This window comes from Meriones unguiculatus, chromosome 2, assembly GCF_030254825.1.
Source record: "Meriones unguiculatus strain TT.TT164.6M chromosome 2, Bangor_MerUng_6.1, whole genome shotgun sequence".
In the NCBI taxonomy this organism is placed as follows: Eukaryota; Metazoa; Chordata; class Mammalia; order Rodentia; family Muridae; genus Meriones; species Meriones unguiculatus.
This window is the reverse complement of record NC_083350.1, coordinates 43,712,860-43,727,287: the sequence shown is the minus strand read 5'-3', so window position 1 is coordinate 43,727,287 and position 14,428 is coordinate 43,712,860. Positions and strand designations below refer to the sequence as shown.

The window sequence follows — 14,428 nt, the reverse complement described above, 5'->3', positions numbered from 1 at the left end:
TTTAAGAGGAGGAAGTGAAACAGGGCTGAGTTCATCCACTCTGACTCCTGGACTGTAAGCTGTCTTCAAGGTGAGGTTTTGGTTCTCTGGGATATCAGGGATTCTGGGGCAGTTGTGTGAAATGGAAGGCTGGAGAAAATAACTCTGAGGGCATATGGAAAATAACAAATGGCTCTAACAACATAGCAGGCAGCAAGGCCCTTCCTGTGGTCCTAGACTTGACCCCTAAAGAAAGGTCACCATGAAGAGACCATCTTTTTGTTTGATATCCTAAATGGCCTGTTTATAGGATTCCAAAATGTTACAGCTCTGTACCAGTTGCAGAGCATGTAGAGGAACTAACAGTTTCTTAACTTCAACTGCTTAAGAGTTCCTGCCATCTCCAAGCATGCTAAAATAATTTACTACAAGTCCAGGAGAGAAATATGGTTCAACAGCAGAACATATTAACAAGATTTAAGAATTCTAGTTCACACTAAGTTCATTGTGAATTAAGCCTTGGCTAGGGGCAGGAGGTAGGGCTTTGCTGCCTGAGCTCTGGGCAGCTAAAGACAGCTTGGCGGCTAGGAAAGTCCCTATTTTAAAAAAAAGGACAAATAAGTGCACACTCATATTAAAGCAACCAGGACCCCGAGGAGAAGCAAAAACAAGGAGCAGAGAGAGCTGACAGAGGAGCAGGTACTGTATAAACCGAGTATGTAGGTTTGATTGGAGCTGTAGCTACTTAGGTTGCGGGGAGGAGGTTCTGTGATGACCCTGCAAGAGTCCCCAAGAATAGATTTCCTGTGACTGTTTGACTAGTGACCTGGCTAGATCTTACTTCATCTGCTTCAGTCTCTGTAGCTTAGCTCATCAGCCCTGACTCTGAATCCGGGCCAGCACAGAGTGTCAGTTGCAGGGTATGTGCCAACAAAACACTAAAAAAATACAATTATTGAGGCTCCAGGGTCGACTGACCAATTTTTTTGTTTTGTTTGCCTGATGTCCCAGGCCCACTTATGCTGAGTGGACAAATATGGATGGTTTTAACATAAAATTGTGTTCCAAAATCTCTTCAAGTAACTTGAACTGTGGCAGCCCAAAGCCTGTATCAGACACGATGACTGACACTAGATTAGAAACACAAATGTAGCTTTCTTCTTTGGCCACTGCCCTCACCCTCCTTCATTCACACCATGTCCTTTTAAACAAAAGCAAAAGCCTGATGTTTGATGTTGCCTTTGCGGGTATAAAATCTGCCCTCTGGTAACATTGTTACCTGATTTTTTAAATTTTATTTATTTATTAGTGCTAGGGATGGAATCTATGGCACCAGGCATGCCAAGCAAGGAGCTAGGCCCCCAGTCTACCTTTACTTGATGTAAGTGAAAATTTAATACTTAACACCAACACAGATAAGCTGGAGAACAAAAATTAGAGAATAAATGCAGTCTTCTAGAGAAAAGCGCTAGGACACGGCTACGTACTCTCTGGAGGGTCTCTGTGGACATCGTCACTTGTTGTAAGGGTCTAAATGTTATTTGGGGGCAGTGATTCTCAACCAAGAGTCTATTTGCTCCTCCTAGGGGACTCATGTTAATATGGACATATGAAGGCGGGGGAAGGGCGCTAGGGGCGCTGCTCGGCACACAGGACTGCCCCATGACAACCATCTGGTAGAAACCCAGCTTTCGGGGGGGGGGGTGGATTGGGAGAAGCGCTGGCCTCTAGATAGGATCTTAAAGGCCCCTCAACATCTGGTCCCAAATTATTTCCAAATTTATTGCCTATGGTTTCTTATTCATTTCTCATCTGCCCCCTCACTGCCAGTTTTTCTTCTGGCTTTCAAGCATATAGATGCCAGCCGCATCTCTCCCTGATGATATTAAAGTCAAACCTTTCTTCCCCTACTTATCTTTCAAGGTCACTAGCAGCATTATCTCTACCTCAAAGCTAATTCTCAAGTCTCCTTACCAAAATTCGATGGACTCCTTTTGAACTCCTGTATTTTAAAGATTGATTTTTTTAGAATTATTTTTAATTGTGTGTGTTTGTGTGTGCATGTGTACACATGAATGCAGGAACCATCAGAGGTCAAAAGAGGCTGTCAGATCCCCTGGAGCGAGGGATAGTTGTGAGCTGGCAAACGTGGATGTTGAGACTTCTTCTCAAGGCCTATAGAAGAACAGTACATGCTTTTAGCCACTGAGTTATCTCCCCAGCCCTAATTCCTATCCTTTAAAAGTTGAAAAGAAAACAAAAGACAAAAAAAAAAAAAAAACCTCACAACGCTGATAATTCCACAAATAAGAAAGCACACACTGTGGGGTAGGGTAGTCAAAGCATGGATCCATATAAGCCAGGACTCATTGCTGAATCACTCTTTATTGGCTCTGGGGCCCTGGGAATTCCTCTGTTCCTAACACACTGCCACTGAGGATATGCCACTAAAAAGTAAGAAAAAAAAATCCTTCAATCACTAGCTGTTTTGAGGACCAAAGAAACCCAGCATATTTCACAGCTTAGTCAAGGGAGGGTTTTATGTCCTGGGGCTTCCAAACTTTGACTGGTAAAAAAGACTGTAATAAAACAGAAGCATAGATGTACACCTATGAGCAAAACTGAAAACATCAAAACAAAACAATGAGCTCTTTCACACAGTGAAATCATTGTGAATAAATGTGAGCCACACTAAGTTAGGTGAATTTTAACATATGCACCAGGCCCGCAAAGTTTTCATATACACTTAGAAGTTAGCAAGAGGAACATCAATAGACCTGGTGTGGCCTTGCTCTAGTGTGATCCCATTATCATCCTATAGAATGAGAAAGCAGGAGCAAGGAAACCAAGCCACAAATGAGCTCCCCCACCCCCACCCCCACGCGCACATACACTTTGGGGTAGGATGTAAAAGGGGCCATGCATTATTTAGAGCCAAAGAGGTCTGGGCTCAGATGGGAACTGAAGTAACGAATGGAGCCTGAATCAGTGCCAGCTCGTCCACGTTATCTGCAAGCCATCCTGTGTCTGTTACAAATTCCTGTTAGCCACAGCTGGGTGTGGTCAAGTTTTATAGGGCAAGGACTAGAGGACCAACTAAATCCGTTTGTCAAAAGCAAGTGAAAGGATTCTGATGGCAGGAGCACTGTAGGAAGCATAAGAACCACAGCTGCATGCTCCACCAGACAGCGGCAAGCAGTCTGAATACACAGCTGTAAGGGCAGCCACAGGCTGCGGGGGCATGGCTGTAGAGCTGATGCTGTGGAGGATGAGCCTTTCAGGAGGACACAGGGTTCACACTTTCATATTCACTAAGGAGGTGTGCATGACAAACACCACCAAAGTAGAGAGGAGGATGGGAGGAAATTAAGATTGAGGCAACAAATGTTTTGCAGAGGATTATGGCATGAAAAGCCACCAGAGGTTAACTGCAATGAGGTACCTACTGTTCATATGTCCCTTTTAACTCTTCAAAACGGTGCCATGGATTACCCCCATCTTATAAGTATGAGGTGGCCGAGTCAAAAGCTGGGTCATATGGCCAGGGCCGTATGACTGACCAGTCAAAGAGATAGGAACCAACACCTACTGTCTCTAAAGACTTTTGCGCAGACTAATTCTGAGCTCAGTTAACTATAAAAGCAGACCAAAGAATAGGATAGGATTTGAAGCAGATCAGCAATGGATACATAAAACAGGAAAATAAATATGAGGAAAAAAAATCCACATTCTTCATGGGACAAAGATGAACTCCATTCAATGAAGGCTTTTGAATAAAAGGTCTTGAGAGACTGTTCTCTTCCAAGACAAGAGGGTGTTCACTAATCTGTGAAATGCAATCGGTGTGTTACACAAAAAGGTACAAAAGCATCTAGCAAGCCAAGAGAAACATTCAAACAAATTGCTGTCTCCTGTTTCTCTTATCTTGCTTCAAGAGACATTGAAGCAGTGCTCACACAACAATCCAACATCAGCCCAGGGGCGGCCAGAGAGCTAACTTTGCTACAAGATCTCAGAGGCCTTGCATTGTGGCCTAGACCTTTCCTGTCTCTTTGGCTCTTAGCTGCCATGAGGTAATGATATCTCCTTCTCAGTGTTCTGCCTCACCAGGACCTAGTAACAGTGACATCAACTAACCTCTGGAATGGTGAGAAAAGCACCCCTGAATTGGTTTTCTCAGGACTAACACGGCAATGAAAAACCAACCAACACAGGAAGGATTCCAGTTTGGCAGGATTGTCTTTCCCAGTTGGAAAATGGAAACACATGGATAGGTGTCAACCTCACTGTCAAAAGCCTCGATTCTTACCAGCTATGACCTTAATTATGTCATGACACACAAAGAGGCAGCCCGTAGCTTCATCACTGTTAGGTTTCTGCAGGAGACCAAGCCTCAGTCTTAGATACAGGCTATCTCCACACTGGTCTCTTAGAACACTGGTCTAAAAGGCCACTTGGGAAACTTGAACAGCCTACAGGACCCAGCCTTATTATCTACAGCCTATCACCTCTCCACCCTTTACTAGCAACTGAAAAGGTGCTAAAGTGTCTGCAAGGTCCTAATATATGTAGTTGCTATAACAGTGTTAGTCAAAATTAGGCTATAAGGTAAACTAATGCCACTGTGTTTAGATCCACTGATATAAACTTCAGGAGATTGCACAAGGCTATTGTTCCAAGTCATGAAGATTTTGACAAGCGACTTGTTCTGTTTCTATTAGAAGCTAACAGCCCTAAGGGAAGGAGGAGTGCAAGTGTGGGTAACAGGAAGTTGTTTTCCCAGATCTTTGGCCAACTAGGTGGGAGAAAAGGTCACATAGAAAAGGAAAGGCTCTGAAGCTATGGAACGTAGCAGTGCTAGAAGACCCTCATAGAATCTCAGGACACCATGGAGAAATGGTAATGGATTAAGACTCATTAAAACAAACACATAAGAAACAGTAAGGTCAAAGTGGGGTATGTAGCAGAAGTTGAGTCTGTGCTGCAGAAACTCCCAACAGTCTGAAATCAGCATCCAGGGCTGAAATCCAACTGTGGCCAGAAGCAAGCAGGAGTGTGCAACAACAGCTTCTGATCCCATAGGAGGAGTTCCTCCTGGCTCACAATGGCAAAGAACAGTAGCAAGGGTCCCCCAGTGTTCAGGGCAGAACACAGCCCCATCACCACGCACATACCATCTTCAGGGCCAGGCCAAGAGCCTGTGACATGGGTGACAGAGATTTTAAGGAGGGCACAGAACAGCCTGGTGTCTGCAGATCGTGTGAAATGAGCAGAAAACACCAAATGCAAAAATGATAATCACTGGCTTTGGCACTTACGTCCACGATGTCACTGAGCAAAAGGGGAGGCTATTATCTCTCATGCTCTGGTGTCTTTCTAGTCATGACTGACAAATGTCAAGAGAGGATACTTGGCTTTTCCCTGCCAGCCTTCACATTAGCATATCATGTTTCTGACCCCACTTCTCCAGGCCTGGCCTGTCTGCTTCCTTCCCTACTGTCCTGTAGAGACTAACAGGGGGTCTGTCCAAGAACATCAGTGACCGTGGTGATGAACAGGGCCCCGGGCCTGTTGTTAGACTAACAACATTAAATTCACAGGCCTTTCCTGCTGGGCAACACCTCTTCTCTGTGACAGCCCAAAGCTGAGCCCAGGTAGGACAAATGGACAGAGGAGCATCGGGGCTGTGAGTATGGCAAATGTGAGTGCTTTCCAGTGACCTGGTGACGGTGGCAGAGGCCCTCCCTAACAGTATCCTTTACTCCTGAGCCACATCTTTGTGTGCATCAAGGTGAACACACAAGAAACCAGGGTACAAGGCTGCAGGTGGGTGATTTTTTTTTTTTTAAGTGAAAAGGATGCTGACAGAAGGCTCAAATGGACCGAACACCATTACAGGGCAATCCACTGGTGGCCATAATTCTCCACCAAGGAAGAGGGCCTTAAACAGCACTTTTCATGTGATAAGGGGCCCATTTCTACATACACCTCACCTTCAACCTGGCCATTCACCCACTGGTTCTAAATAGATAATATCACGTGGCCATAATCAAAACAACATATTGGGGTGTGCTGAGAGATGCATGTGTTGGTCTGTGATACAGGGTCTTGATTCTTCCTGCCTCACAGTCTTAAATGCTGAGATTATAGGCAAGAGCTGCTATACCAAACTAGGGCCATCCTTTAGAACAGCAGTCATGAAGCTTTCCTTTCAGGAAGACAGACCCTCTGATGACTCCACTGGCAATGAGGAGACAACAAGAAGCAGTGTTTCACTAAGGTTGTTATTTCCTGTTCCTGAACGTAAGGTTATATTCTCAGTAGGGAATCTGGGAATGGGGAGGTGCAGAAATATTAGTTATATCTCAAATCATCTACAGCCCAGAATGTCTTTTGTATAGGTTAAATATGCACATGAAAAGGAAGGGAGGGAGGGAAGAAGCAAGGGGAGAGAAAGAGAGAAGGGTCTTACACATCAGGATTATGGAAGCCAGATGGAATCTTAGCTCTAGCTCTAACTGTGTGATGCATGACTTTAGCAACCTGCTCTTTATTTATCCGTACAAGTGGGAATTCTACCATCTTTTCCACTGGTTTCTGAGGACACCAGAGATGATATCTAAAGCATACAATGCAGTCAGACAAGGACATCATTGCTTGGGGGTGAACAGATGCAGTCTGGAAGCTACTGAATGGTTCAGGCCCCGTGTTAGTGCTAATTGCTGTGGTATCAATGGCTAAGCCCTAACGACTTTGAGCAACAGGTGGTTATTATCTTACAGCTCTGGGAAGAGGTGGGGGGTCAGAACCTTGAAATAGCTTTCCATGGGCCAAAATGGAGGTGCTGGCAGGCAGGGCTCCCATGGGAGGCTCCAGGGGAGAGTTTGCTCCCTTGTATCTTCCAGTTCGGGGTGGCTGCTGTCATTCTTCAGTTTGTAACCTTGTATACCTTCAGGGCCTATAGTATGCTGTCTTCAAGGCTCCACCATCACATCTCTTTCTTTTAACTCTGGCTTTCCTGACTCCCTCTTACATGGCCCTTTTCAATAAGCCCACCTAGACAACCCAGTCTAACCTGCCATCATAAGGTTCTTACTCACATCTGTTCCCACATTCACTCATGTAGATTAGGCTGTGCACACCTTTAGGACCATCATTCAGCAGATACTCTGTCGAGCTTTTCGGGAACAGGAACAGGCGTTTGCTGAAAACAGTCTTTTAATTTGTTTACATTCTACTTATGAAATTAACAGATTGTCATCACAATCCACTGACCTATTCTCTAGTCACTTTCCCCACTCATTTGAAGCCTTTGTATTTAGAAATAAAAACCTCTGTGTCTTGTCATACTTGAAGCATATTTTCTCCCTGTATTATGTTCTTTTAATTCTCCCTATATTATATTCTTTGGTTTCTGTTCTTCATGCATACACATGTGCATTTCCATTTATGGAGCCATGTTGTACCCCTAAGTCTAGGATTTAACATAAATCTATTTTAGTGAATGTTGTACACCCAGGAGTTCCTCCTTTAATGTGTTTCCCTTGTAAAGAATGACTAACCAAAACACTGCTTACGTAACACTTATTTTTCTATAAAAGTGTGTTTTGTGGGTAGTCTTATTTTTTCCAGTCATCTATACCCAAAGATCATTGTATATTAAATGCCATTAATAGCAGTGACACAATTACAGAAATACCACTTGAGTTAAATTATCTGGCCTCCTAAGAACTCGTTCTGAAATCCCACAAAGAAAAATAAACATTTTTTTTCTCCTTTTCTCAGTGGGGAACAACAGCAAAATCGTTATGTTTAACAAATGACTTGAGTATGTCTTAAATTTGCCACAGAGATCAAGAATCCAGCAGAGCAACGTGGTACTAATTTATCCAAGGCTTGCACAAAGCTTCACATAAAATGCATCCGAGAAGTTTACTGTTAAATAAACGGTGAGGTGTCCAGCACCGACCCATAGAGGAATCGGCGAGGGGGACCTCTACTTATCTGAATTCACTAGTAACATTGTAACTGGGCTTACTCCCTTACTCAGTAGAGCAACATCTCACTCTGAATAAAACCAGGTCACTAAGCTATGCAGCATCTACTCTCATTTTATGCAGTGGCTGTGACATAAGCTCTCCCAGTATGCAGTGTGCACTAAATGCATCTAAGTCTTTGCCAAGACAGCATAGAGCTCGTTCTTGGTGGGAGGATGGTAGGAGACCTCAGGAGAAGGCCTCCTTCAGTCTTTGACCAGAGCAGCACCCTCATCAGGCAGTGCCAAGAAGGGTGTTCAGCTGGTTCTTGCCATTATCTGGACAAAACACCAGGAAGGAACAACCTCTGCCAGCGCTCAAGGGTGGACCTCAAGAAGCCCCTGCAGGATTCAACTCACTCCTGGTCTCAACCAGATACGAATTGCTTACTTAGGGTGGCCAAAATTTAGAGGAGCCTCCCACAGAGCAACGATAGGCAAGTTAAACTGTCATCTTGTCATGCCAAGGCGCTCTCTTCCAACTGCGTGTGAAGGTGATTGATTGTGTGTGTGTGTGTGTGTGTGTGTGTGTGTGTGTGTGTGTTCGGGCTACAGACCTAAGCTTACTAGGTCTGTTAACCTGGCAGAGCCATAGGTCAATAGGCCTGAGAAACAAAGTCGAGCAGCCTTGGAAGGAAGGTGCTGACAAAACAGCAGGTACACTGTGGACTTCCTCTCTCACAATGTTCTGTAAGCCTGAGGCTGTTATCCACATAAGGCTACTCAGCTAGCTTGTGGCTGCCCATCTCTTCTTTTGAATATGAGGGGCTTTGAACCTTCCTCCTGGGCGGTGGGACAGCAGGGGCTGCCATTTCCTATCTTCCCTGGCCAACTCAGCACCTACCATGGAGGGGATGTCCAGACATGATCAAAACAAGCAAGCTTCACAGAACTTGCCTGTGACAGAGGGAAGACAGGAAGAGGCTAACTTCTCAATGAGCCTTCTAGAAGTGCATTGATGTGACATAACTACTCATGAAGACGGGGCAGACAAATGGCACAAGGGCTGGGAGAGAGGCTCTGGGGGTGGGGGGGGAGGGGAGACAAAGTCCGAATTACACAGGCAGGTGAGTGTGGATACACGGCGGTTTCTGTGCTGGAGGTAGACTCACAGGGTCAGCTGTCATAGAGAAATAAAACAGAAAGAATGCCACGTGGACGGCTAGGAAGGAAGGTGTGAACAAACAGAACTACCCCAGCTCTGCTCACCGGAGGTCCAAACGAGACAAGCGAAACTACAAGCCGCAGAACAGAAGTGGGCCCCTACCCATGCAATCTACAAAATGTGCTCTAGTTAGATAAATTCCCACATCTAAAAGCCACGTGGGTCCTCAATCTGAACATAAGCACCCTGGACACACAAAATGAGCCCAGCCCCTTGAAACCAAGCACAAAATTGAATATGAGGACTTTTCCCCCCCATGAGGACTTGCCACTAGTGGATTTACAAGAGATGGCTTATCTAACACAGGTAGAAAGGGGGCTGGGGAGGGGTGGCTACCTTCAAAGCAGGCACACTACAGCAGGCACCTAGGCCCAAGACAAATCTGGCACTGTTCTCAGGGCATTATGGGTTGTGAGAAAGCGGCTGGGAACCCCAGGGGATATGGATTTCATCTCACCAAGGCTGGATAACTTCATAACGGTAAGGGCAATGGTCAATGGGAGATAATCATGCCACAGACCTCCCATTTAACTCCAACTACTCTAGGACAGTAACAATAATACCCACGTCAGCATGTAAGTACAAGGCCTTCCTTGAGTTTGAGGCTATCATCAGAAACTAAAAAGTGTAACAAACAAGAAACCCACTCAGTCACATAAACAAAAGAAGCACTTCTCAGAAACAAATAGAAATGTCAAAGGTATCAGGGAGTGCTACCATGTACTCCTGGAGCTTCCTAGGGAAAGCCAGAACTGGCAGGGTCTTCTACACAGCTGAGCCAACGGAAGGCTGAAACTGTGTGCATGCTTGTCTCCAGTGAGCGATGGGTTAATACACTGCTGTGGATCATCTACATGTTAACTGGAATAGAACAGTTTCAGGTGAAGCATCAAGCTAAGCTCTAGGATTAAAAAACCCTGCACACAGGGGAAGAGTTCCTGGCTCCTCTCTGCATGCATGACTCTAGAACTACACACCTGTGGACCATTTCAATCTGGCTTCCAGGTCTGCTACAATTCAAAGACCCAAATGCACATAAAATCCTAACCCACGGTTTCCTAACTGTCACTTCAGTTAGCTTCTGTTTTTCTTCCAACCTATGAGTTCTGCTAAAGAGATTTCTTGAATTGCATAGCTGATGCTTTTGATATTTTCATTTTTTAAAAAAAATCTTATGAAAATGTGAAAGAAATATTAAAAATGCTTTCTGGTTCATATTTCACACCTTAATGTTTAGATGGTCTTATACATTAAGGCAAGAATTTAATCGTTCAAGAAAACTGATTAACAATTCTGGGTTTCTTGTTATTCCATATGAAGTTGAGAATTTTCCTTTCCAGGTCTGTAAAGAATTGTGTTGGTAATTTGATGGGCATTGCATTGAATCTGTAGATTGCTTTTGGTAAGATGGCCATTTTTACTATGTTAATCCTACCAAGCCATGAGCATGGGAGATCTTTCCATCTTCTCATATCTTCTTCTAATTCTTTCTTCAGAGATTTGAAATTTTTTTCATACGAGTCTTTGACTTCCTTGGTTAGGGTTACTCCGAGGTACCTTATGTCATTTGTGGCTATTGTGAAGGGTGTTGTTTCCTTAATTTCTTTCTCAGCTCAAGTACACAAAAAGGACATTTGCTCAACCATGTTTGTAGCAGCTTTATTTGTAATAGCCAGAAGCTGGAAACAACCCAGATGCCCCTCAACTGAAGAATGGATGCAGAAATTGTGGTACATCTACACAATGGAATATTACTCAGCAATGAAAAATAAGGAAATCATGAAATTTGCAGGTAAATGGTGGGATCTGGAAAGGATCATCCTGAGTGAGTTGTCTCAGAAGCAAAAAGACACACATGGTATATACTCACTCATATAGACATACAACATAGGACAAACCCACTAAAACCTGTGCATCTAAAGAAACTAAGCAAGAGAGAGGACCCTAACTAAAACGTCCAATCCCCATCCAGAAAGGCAAAGAGGATGGACATCAGAAGAAGAAGAAAACAGGAAACAACCTAGGAACCTACCACAGAGGGCCTCTGAAAGCCTCTGCCCTTCAGACTATCAAAGCAGATGCTGAGCCGGAGGGGCAACTGTTGGGCAGGTGAACGGAATTTTAGGTAAGAACTGGGAAATAGTAAGAGCTGGAGAGGACAGGGTCTCCACAAGGAGAGCAACAGAACAAGAAAATTTGAACACAGGGAACTTCCCAGAGACTCATACTCCAACCAAGGACTATTCATGGAGATAACCTAGAACCCCTGCACAGATGTAGCCCAGGGCAGTTCAGAGTCCAATTGGGTTACATAGTAATGTGAAGAGGGACTGCCTCTGACATAATCTGACTGGCCTGCTCTTTGATCACCTCCCTCTGGGGGGGGAGCAGCCTTACCAGGCCACAGTAGAGGACAATACAGCCACTTTTGATGTGAACTGACAGACTAAGATCAGAAAGGAGAGGAGAACCTCCCCTATTAGTGGACTTGGGAAGTGGCATGCAAGCAGAGGGAGGAGGGAGGGTGGGATTGGCAGGGGAGGTGGGAGGGGCTTATGGGGGGATGCAGAATGAATAAAGTGTAATTGATGAAAAATTTAAAAAAAAAAAAAAGAAAACTGATTAAGTCAGGCTTGTTTCATTTATGTCTAAGACACATATTCACTCCAACCCCCTTGAAGGAAAATCTTGTTCTGCTAGAGACTGAAATATTTAAATAAGTTTTACCCTTAAGCTAATTGAGACCAGGGGAGTGAGGGAATGAAGTGGCCTCCTGACAGGCCATCTGAAATCTATGTCCATGCCCCATATTAAAAAAGAGGTGACAACCAGCATCTAGGGTGACTACAATCCTGTTCTCTTCATCTCCCCTCATTCCTTCCCAATCCTTGATGGCTGCCACATATAAGCAAGTGACCTTTACCTCTACACTCCACCCCTAACTCTCCTCAGCTGAAGCCTCCAGTCATCTGCTCTCCTTGCCTTGGACACTTAGAAACCAAGCGTAATGAATCGAGTTCAATGTGCAGTTTTTTTGTAAAACAAATAAAGGAAGGATAGGGGAGGAAGCTGGAAAATAAAGAGCCACTGTCCTCTGCATGAGCACACAGGCAGCTTAAAGGGAAATTGCTTTTCACTAGTTTCTTTTATAAGAAGAGAAAAAAAGTTTGCCTGGTCCAGGAAGCTGCTTTTTTTTCAAATCTTAAGACTAATCAATAGACGACAGTGGCAGCTCCTACATTCAGAATTGACTTTGAAAGGCTTTCTCCAGCTACCAGCAGCTTTTGATCTTTTTTGACATTAGAATACATATAGAAAGTTAGTCTATAGGCTTACCTTTGTAGTTCTCTTTTGGGCATGTTTGTTTATTAACTGACACGCAGATATTCTTACAGTTTATACATGGTGGACCTAAAATCATACATACTAGCTCCATCAAGCACTAACACAAGGTCACATATATGAGGCACATTAGACATCTAAAGATGAGGGCACACGCTTACACTTAGAAGGCAAAGACCATGTAATTCCCTGCTTTGTGTACACAGGAAATACACTGTTAACTCCTTTCTGACTTCTGCCCCATTCCCTACCCTTCAAATGCTTCCTACTCACCACCACCCACCCCCCAGCACAGCAAAGTCAGCCGACACCCTTTATGGTGGTTTTCTAGTCATAGAGAAGCTTTCACCTACAGTGTCGTGGAAGAACATGTCAGCACATTCTCAACCCTGAATTTCTCGCCCACATAAGGAAGCTTACCGCCAAGTTTAAAAAGGACTTTAAATTATTCCAATTTAGCAAAATATAAATTTTCTGGCTGCTAATACAATGCATGCAATTTTACCTTTCAGAATGTTTAAGCCACCAAGCCAGGTAATCTGTATTGAGAGCCAGTGTTCAGGACCAGGAGCTGGTCTCTGAGACCATCTAGGATCCTGCATGTCAGTCCTACACAGTGCCTCTGAACCTGTAAGAAGAAGATGGGGCATGGGGTGGAAAGCGAGCCCACTCCCCAGCCCGTACCTGAAGCTTCCCGTCTCCCCTTCCTCAGCATGGACTGCATGTTAGCTTACCCAAGGCGTGGTCACAGATGTGCTGGTTGAACCACCCAGGGGCAGGCCTCTCCTGCCACGCTCCAATTCCACTCCTGTTCTGTAGCCTTTTAATGAACTCAGTGACTCAGCACCAGTCCCTTCCCCCACTGGCCTCCAGTCACTCTTCTCAATTGCCCTGATGCCCCATGTGACAGCACAGTTGTCTCCCCCGAGACTAATCCCATATCAATAAGAGCTTTCAGGACAACTGGGACCAAAATGCTCTGACTCTCATCCACTTTGCTGACCTACCCGGGGACCAGAGAATACTCCCCACGTGCATACTATTTACAGAAAGCGCCACATATGCACCATCACCCCATGTGATGATTTTACTTGCAAAGTTTGTGGCTTTAACAAAGCAACTTGGCTTACTAACATTCAACTGCCATTCAACCAGGCACAGTGTGAGCTAACAGGCATGGTCCTCGTTTATACACATGCCACTAAAAACACAAGCACCAGGGTGGAGAATTACACACAGCACAGACTCCTACCAATGCACAACACGGCCATGTGTTAAGTGACAGGCTAGAATGAGCTTTTAAATACCAAATGTATGTAGTCTACCATTAGAAATCTTTGCCACAGATTCAGGACACAGCAACATGGAAATCTATTCTCAGATTGACATGGAGAGAACATGATGTATTTCATAAGACCAAAACCACCAATAGCACTAGCTTGGTTCTCAAAGCTTAACATTTTGGATCGCGCCTGAACTGACTGTTTAGAGGTAAACGTGCCTCGTTTGCTTAGCTCTGTTCTAGCGGTTTCCATCCCCTTTCTGAAGCATGATGCCTGGTGCAAAGGAATACTAGTCTTTCTCTCCCCTCCCGGCCACCCGCAGACAGGCTCTCATTATGCAGCTATGGCTTCCTGGAACTCACTCTGTAGAACAGGCTGACCCAGAAGTCAGAGATCTGCCTACCTCTGCCCTGGGATTAAAGGCATGTGTCACAAACCCGGCATGGAACACCAGCCTTTATTTTCAGGCTTTCTGAGCAAGCAGGAGGGAGAAGAAGCATGATGCCTACAAGGATATACTGTCAAGAGGATAATGGGAGTATTCCCAGAGATGCCTGAAGAGACCATATCGAGGATTTGTATGGATGCTTAAGTGGCATTATATGTAAAAGCAAGAAGGGTTTA

General features: G+C 44.5%; 1 protein-coding gene across 4 annotated transcripts in view; it reads right to left on the bottom strand.

Moving 5' to 3' along the window:
• Positions 1-14,428, bottom strand: part of Mcc (MCC regulator of WNT signaling pathway) — a 350,991-nt gene that overhangs the window by 131,561 nt on the left and 205,002 nt on the right. The window contains exon 1 of one of the 4 annotated variants that reach the window (XM_060377315.1): positions 13,256-13,427. The exons of the other annotated variants lie outside the window; for them this stretch is intronic. The gene's annotated coding sequence lies outside the window, so the exon portion shown is untranslated. Of the gene's footprint in view, positions 1-13,255; positions 13,428-14,428 lie in introns of those variants that run through there. 4 annotated transcript variants of the gene reach the window in all.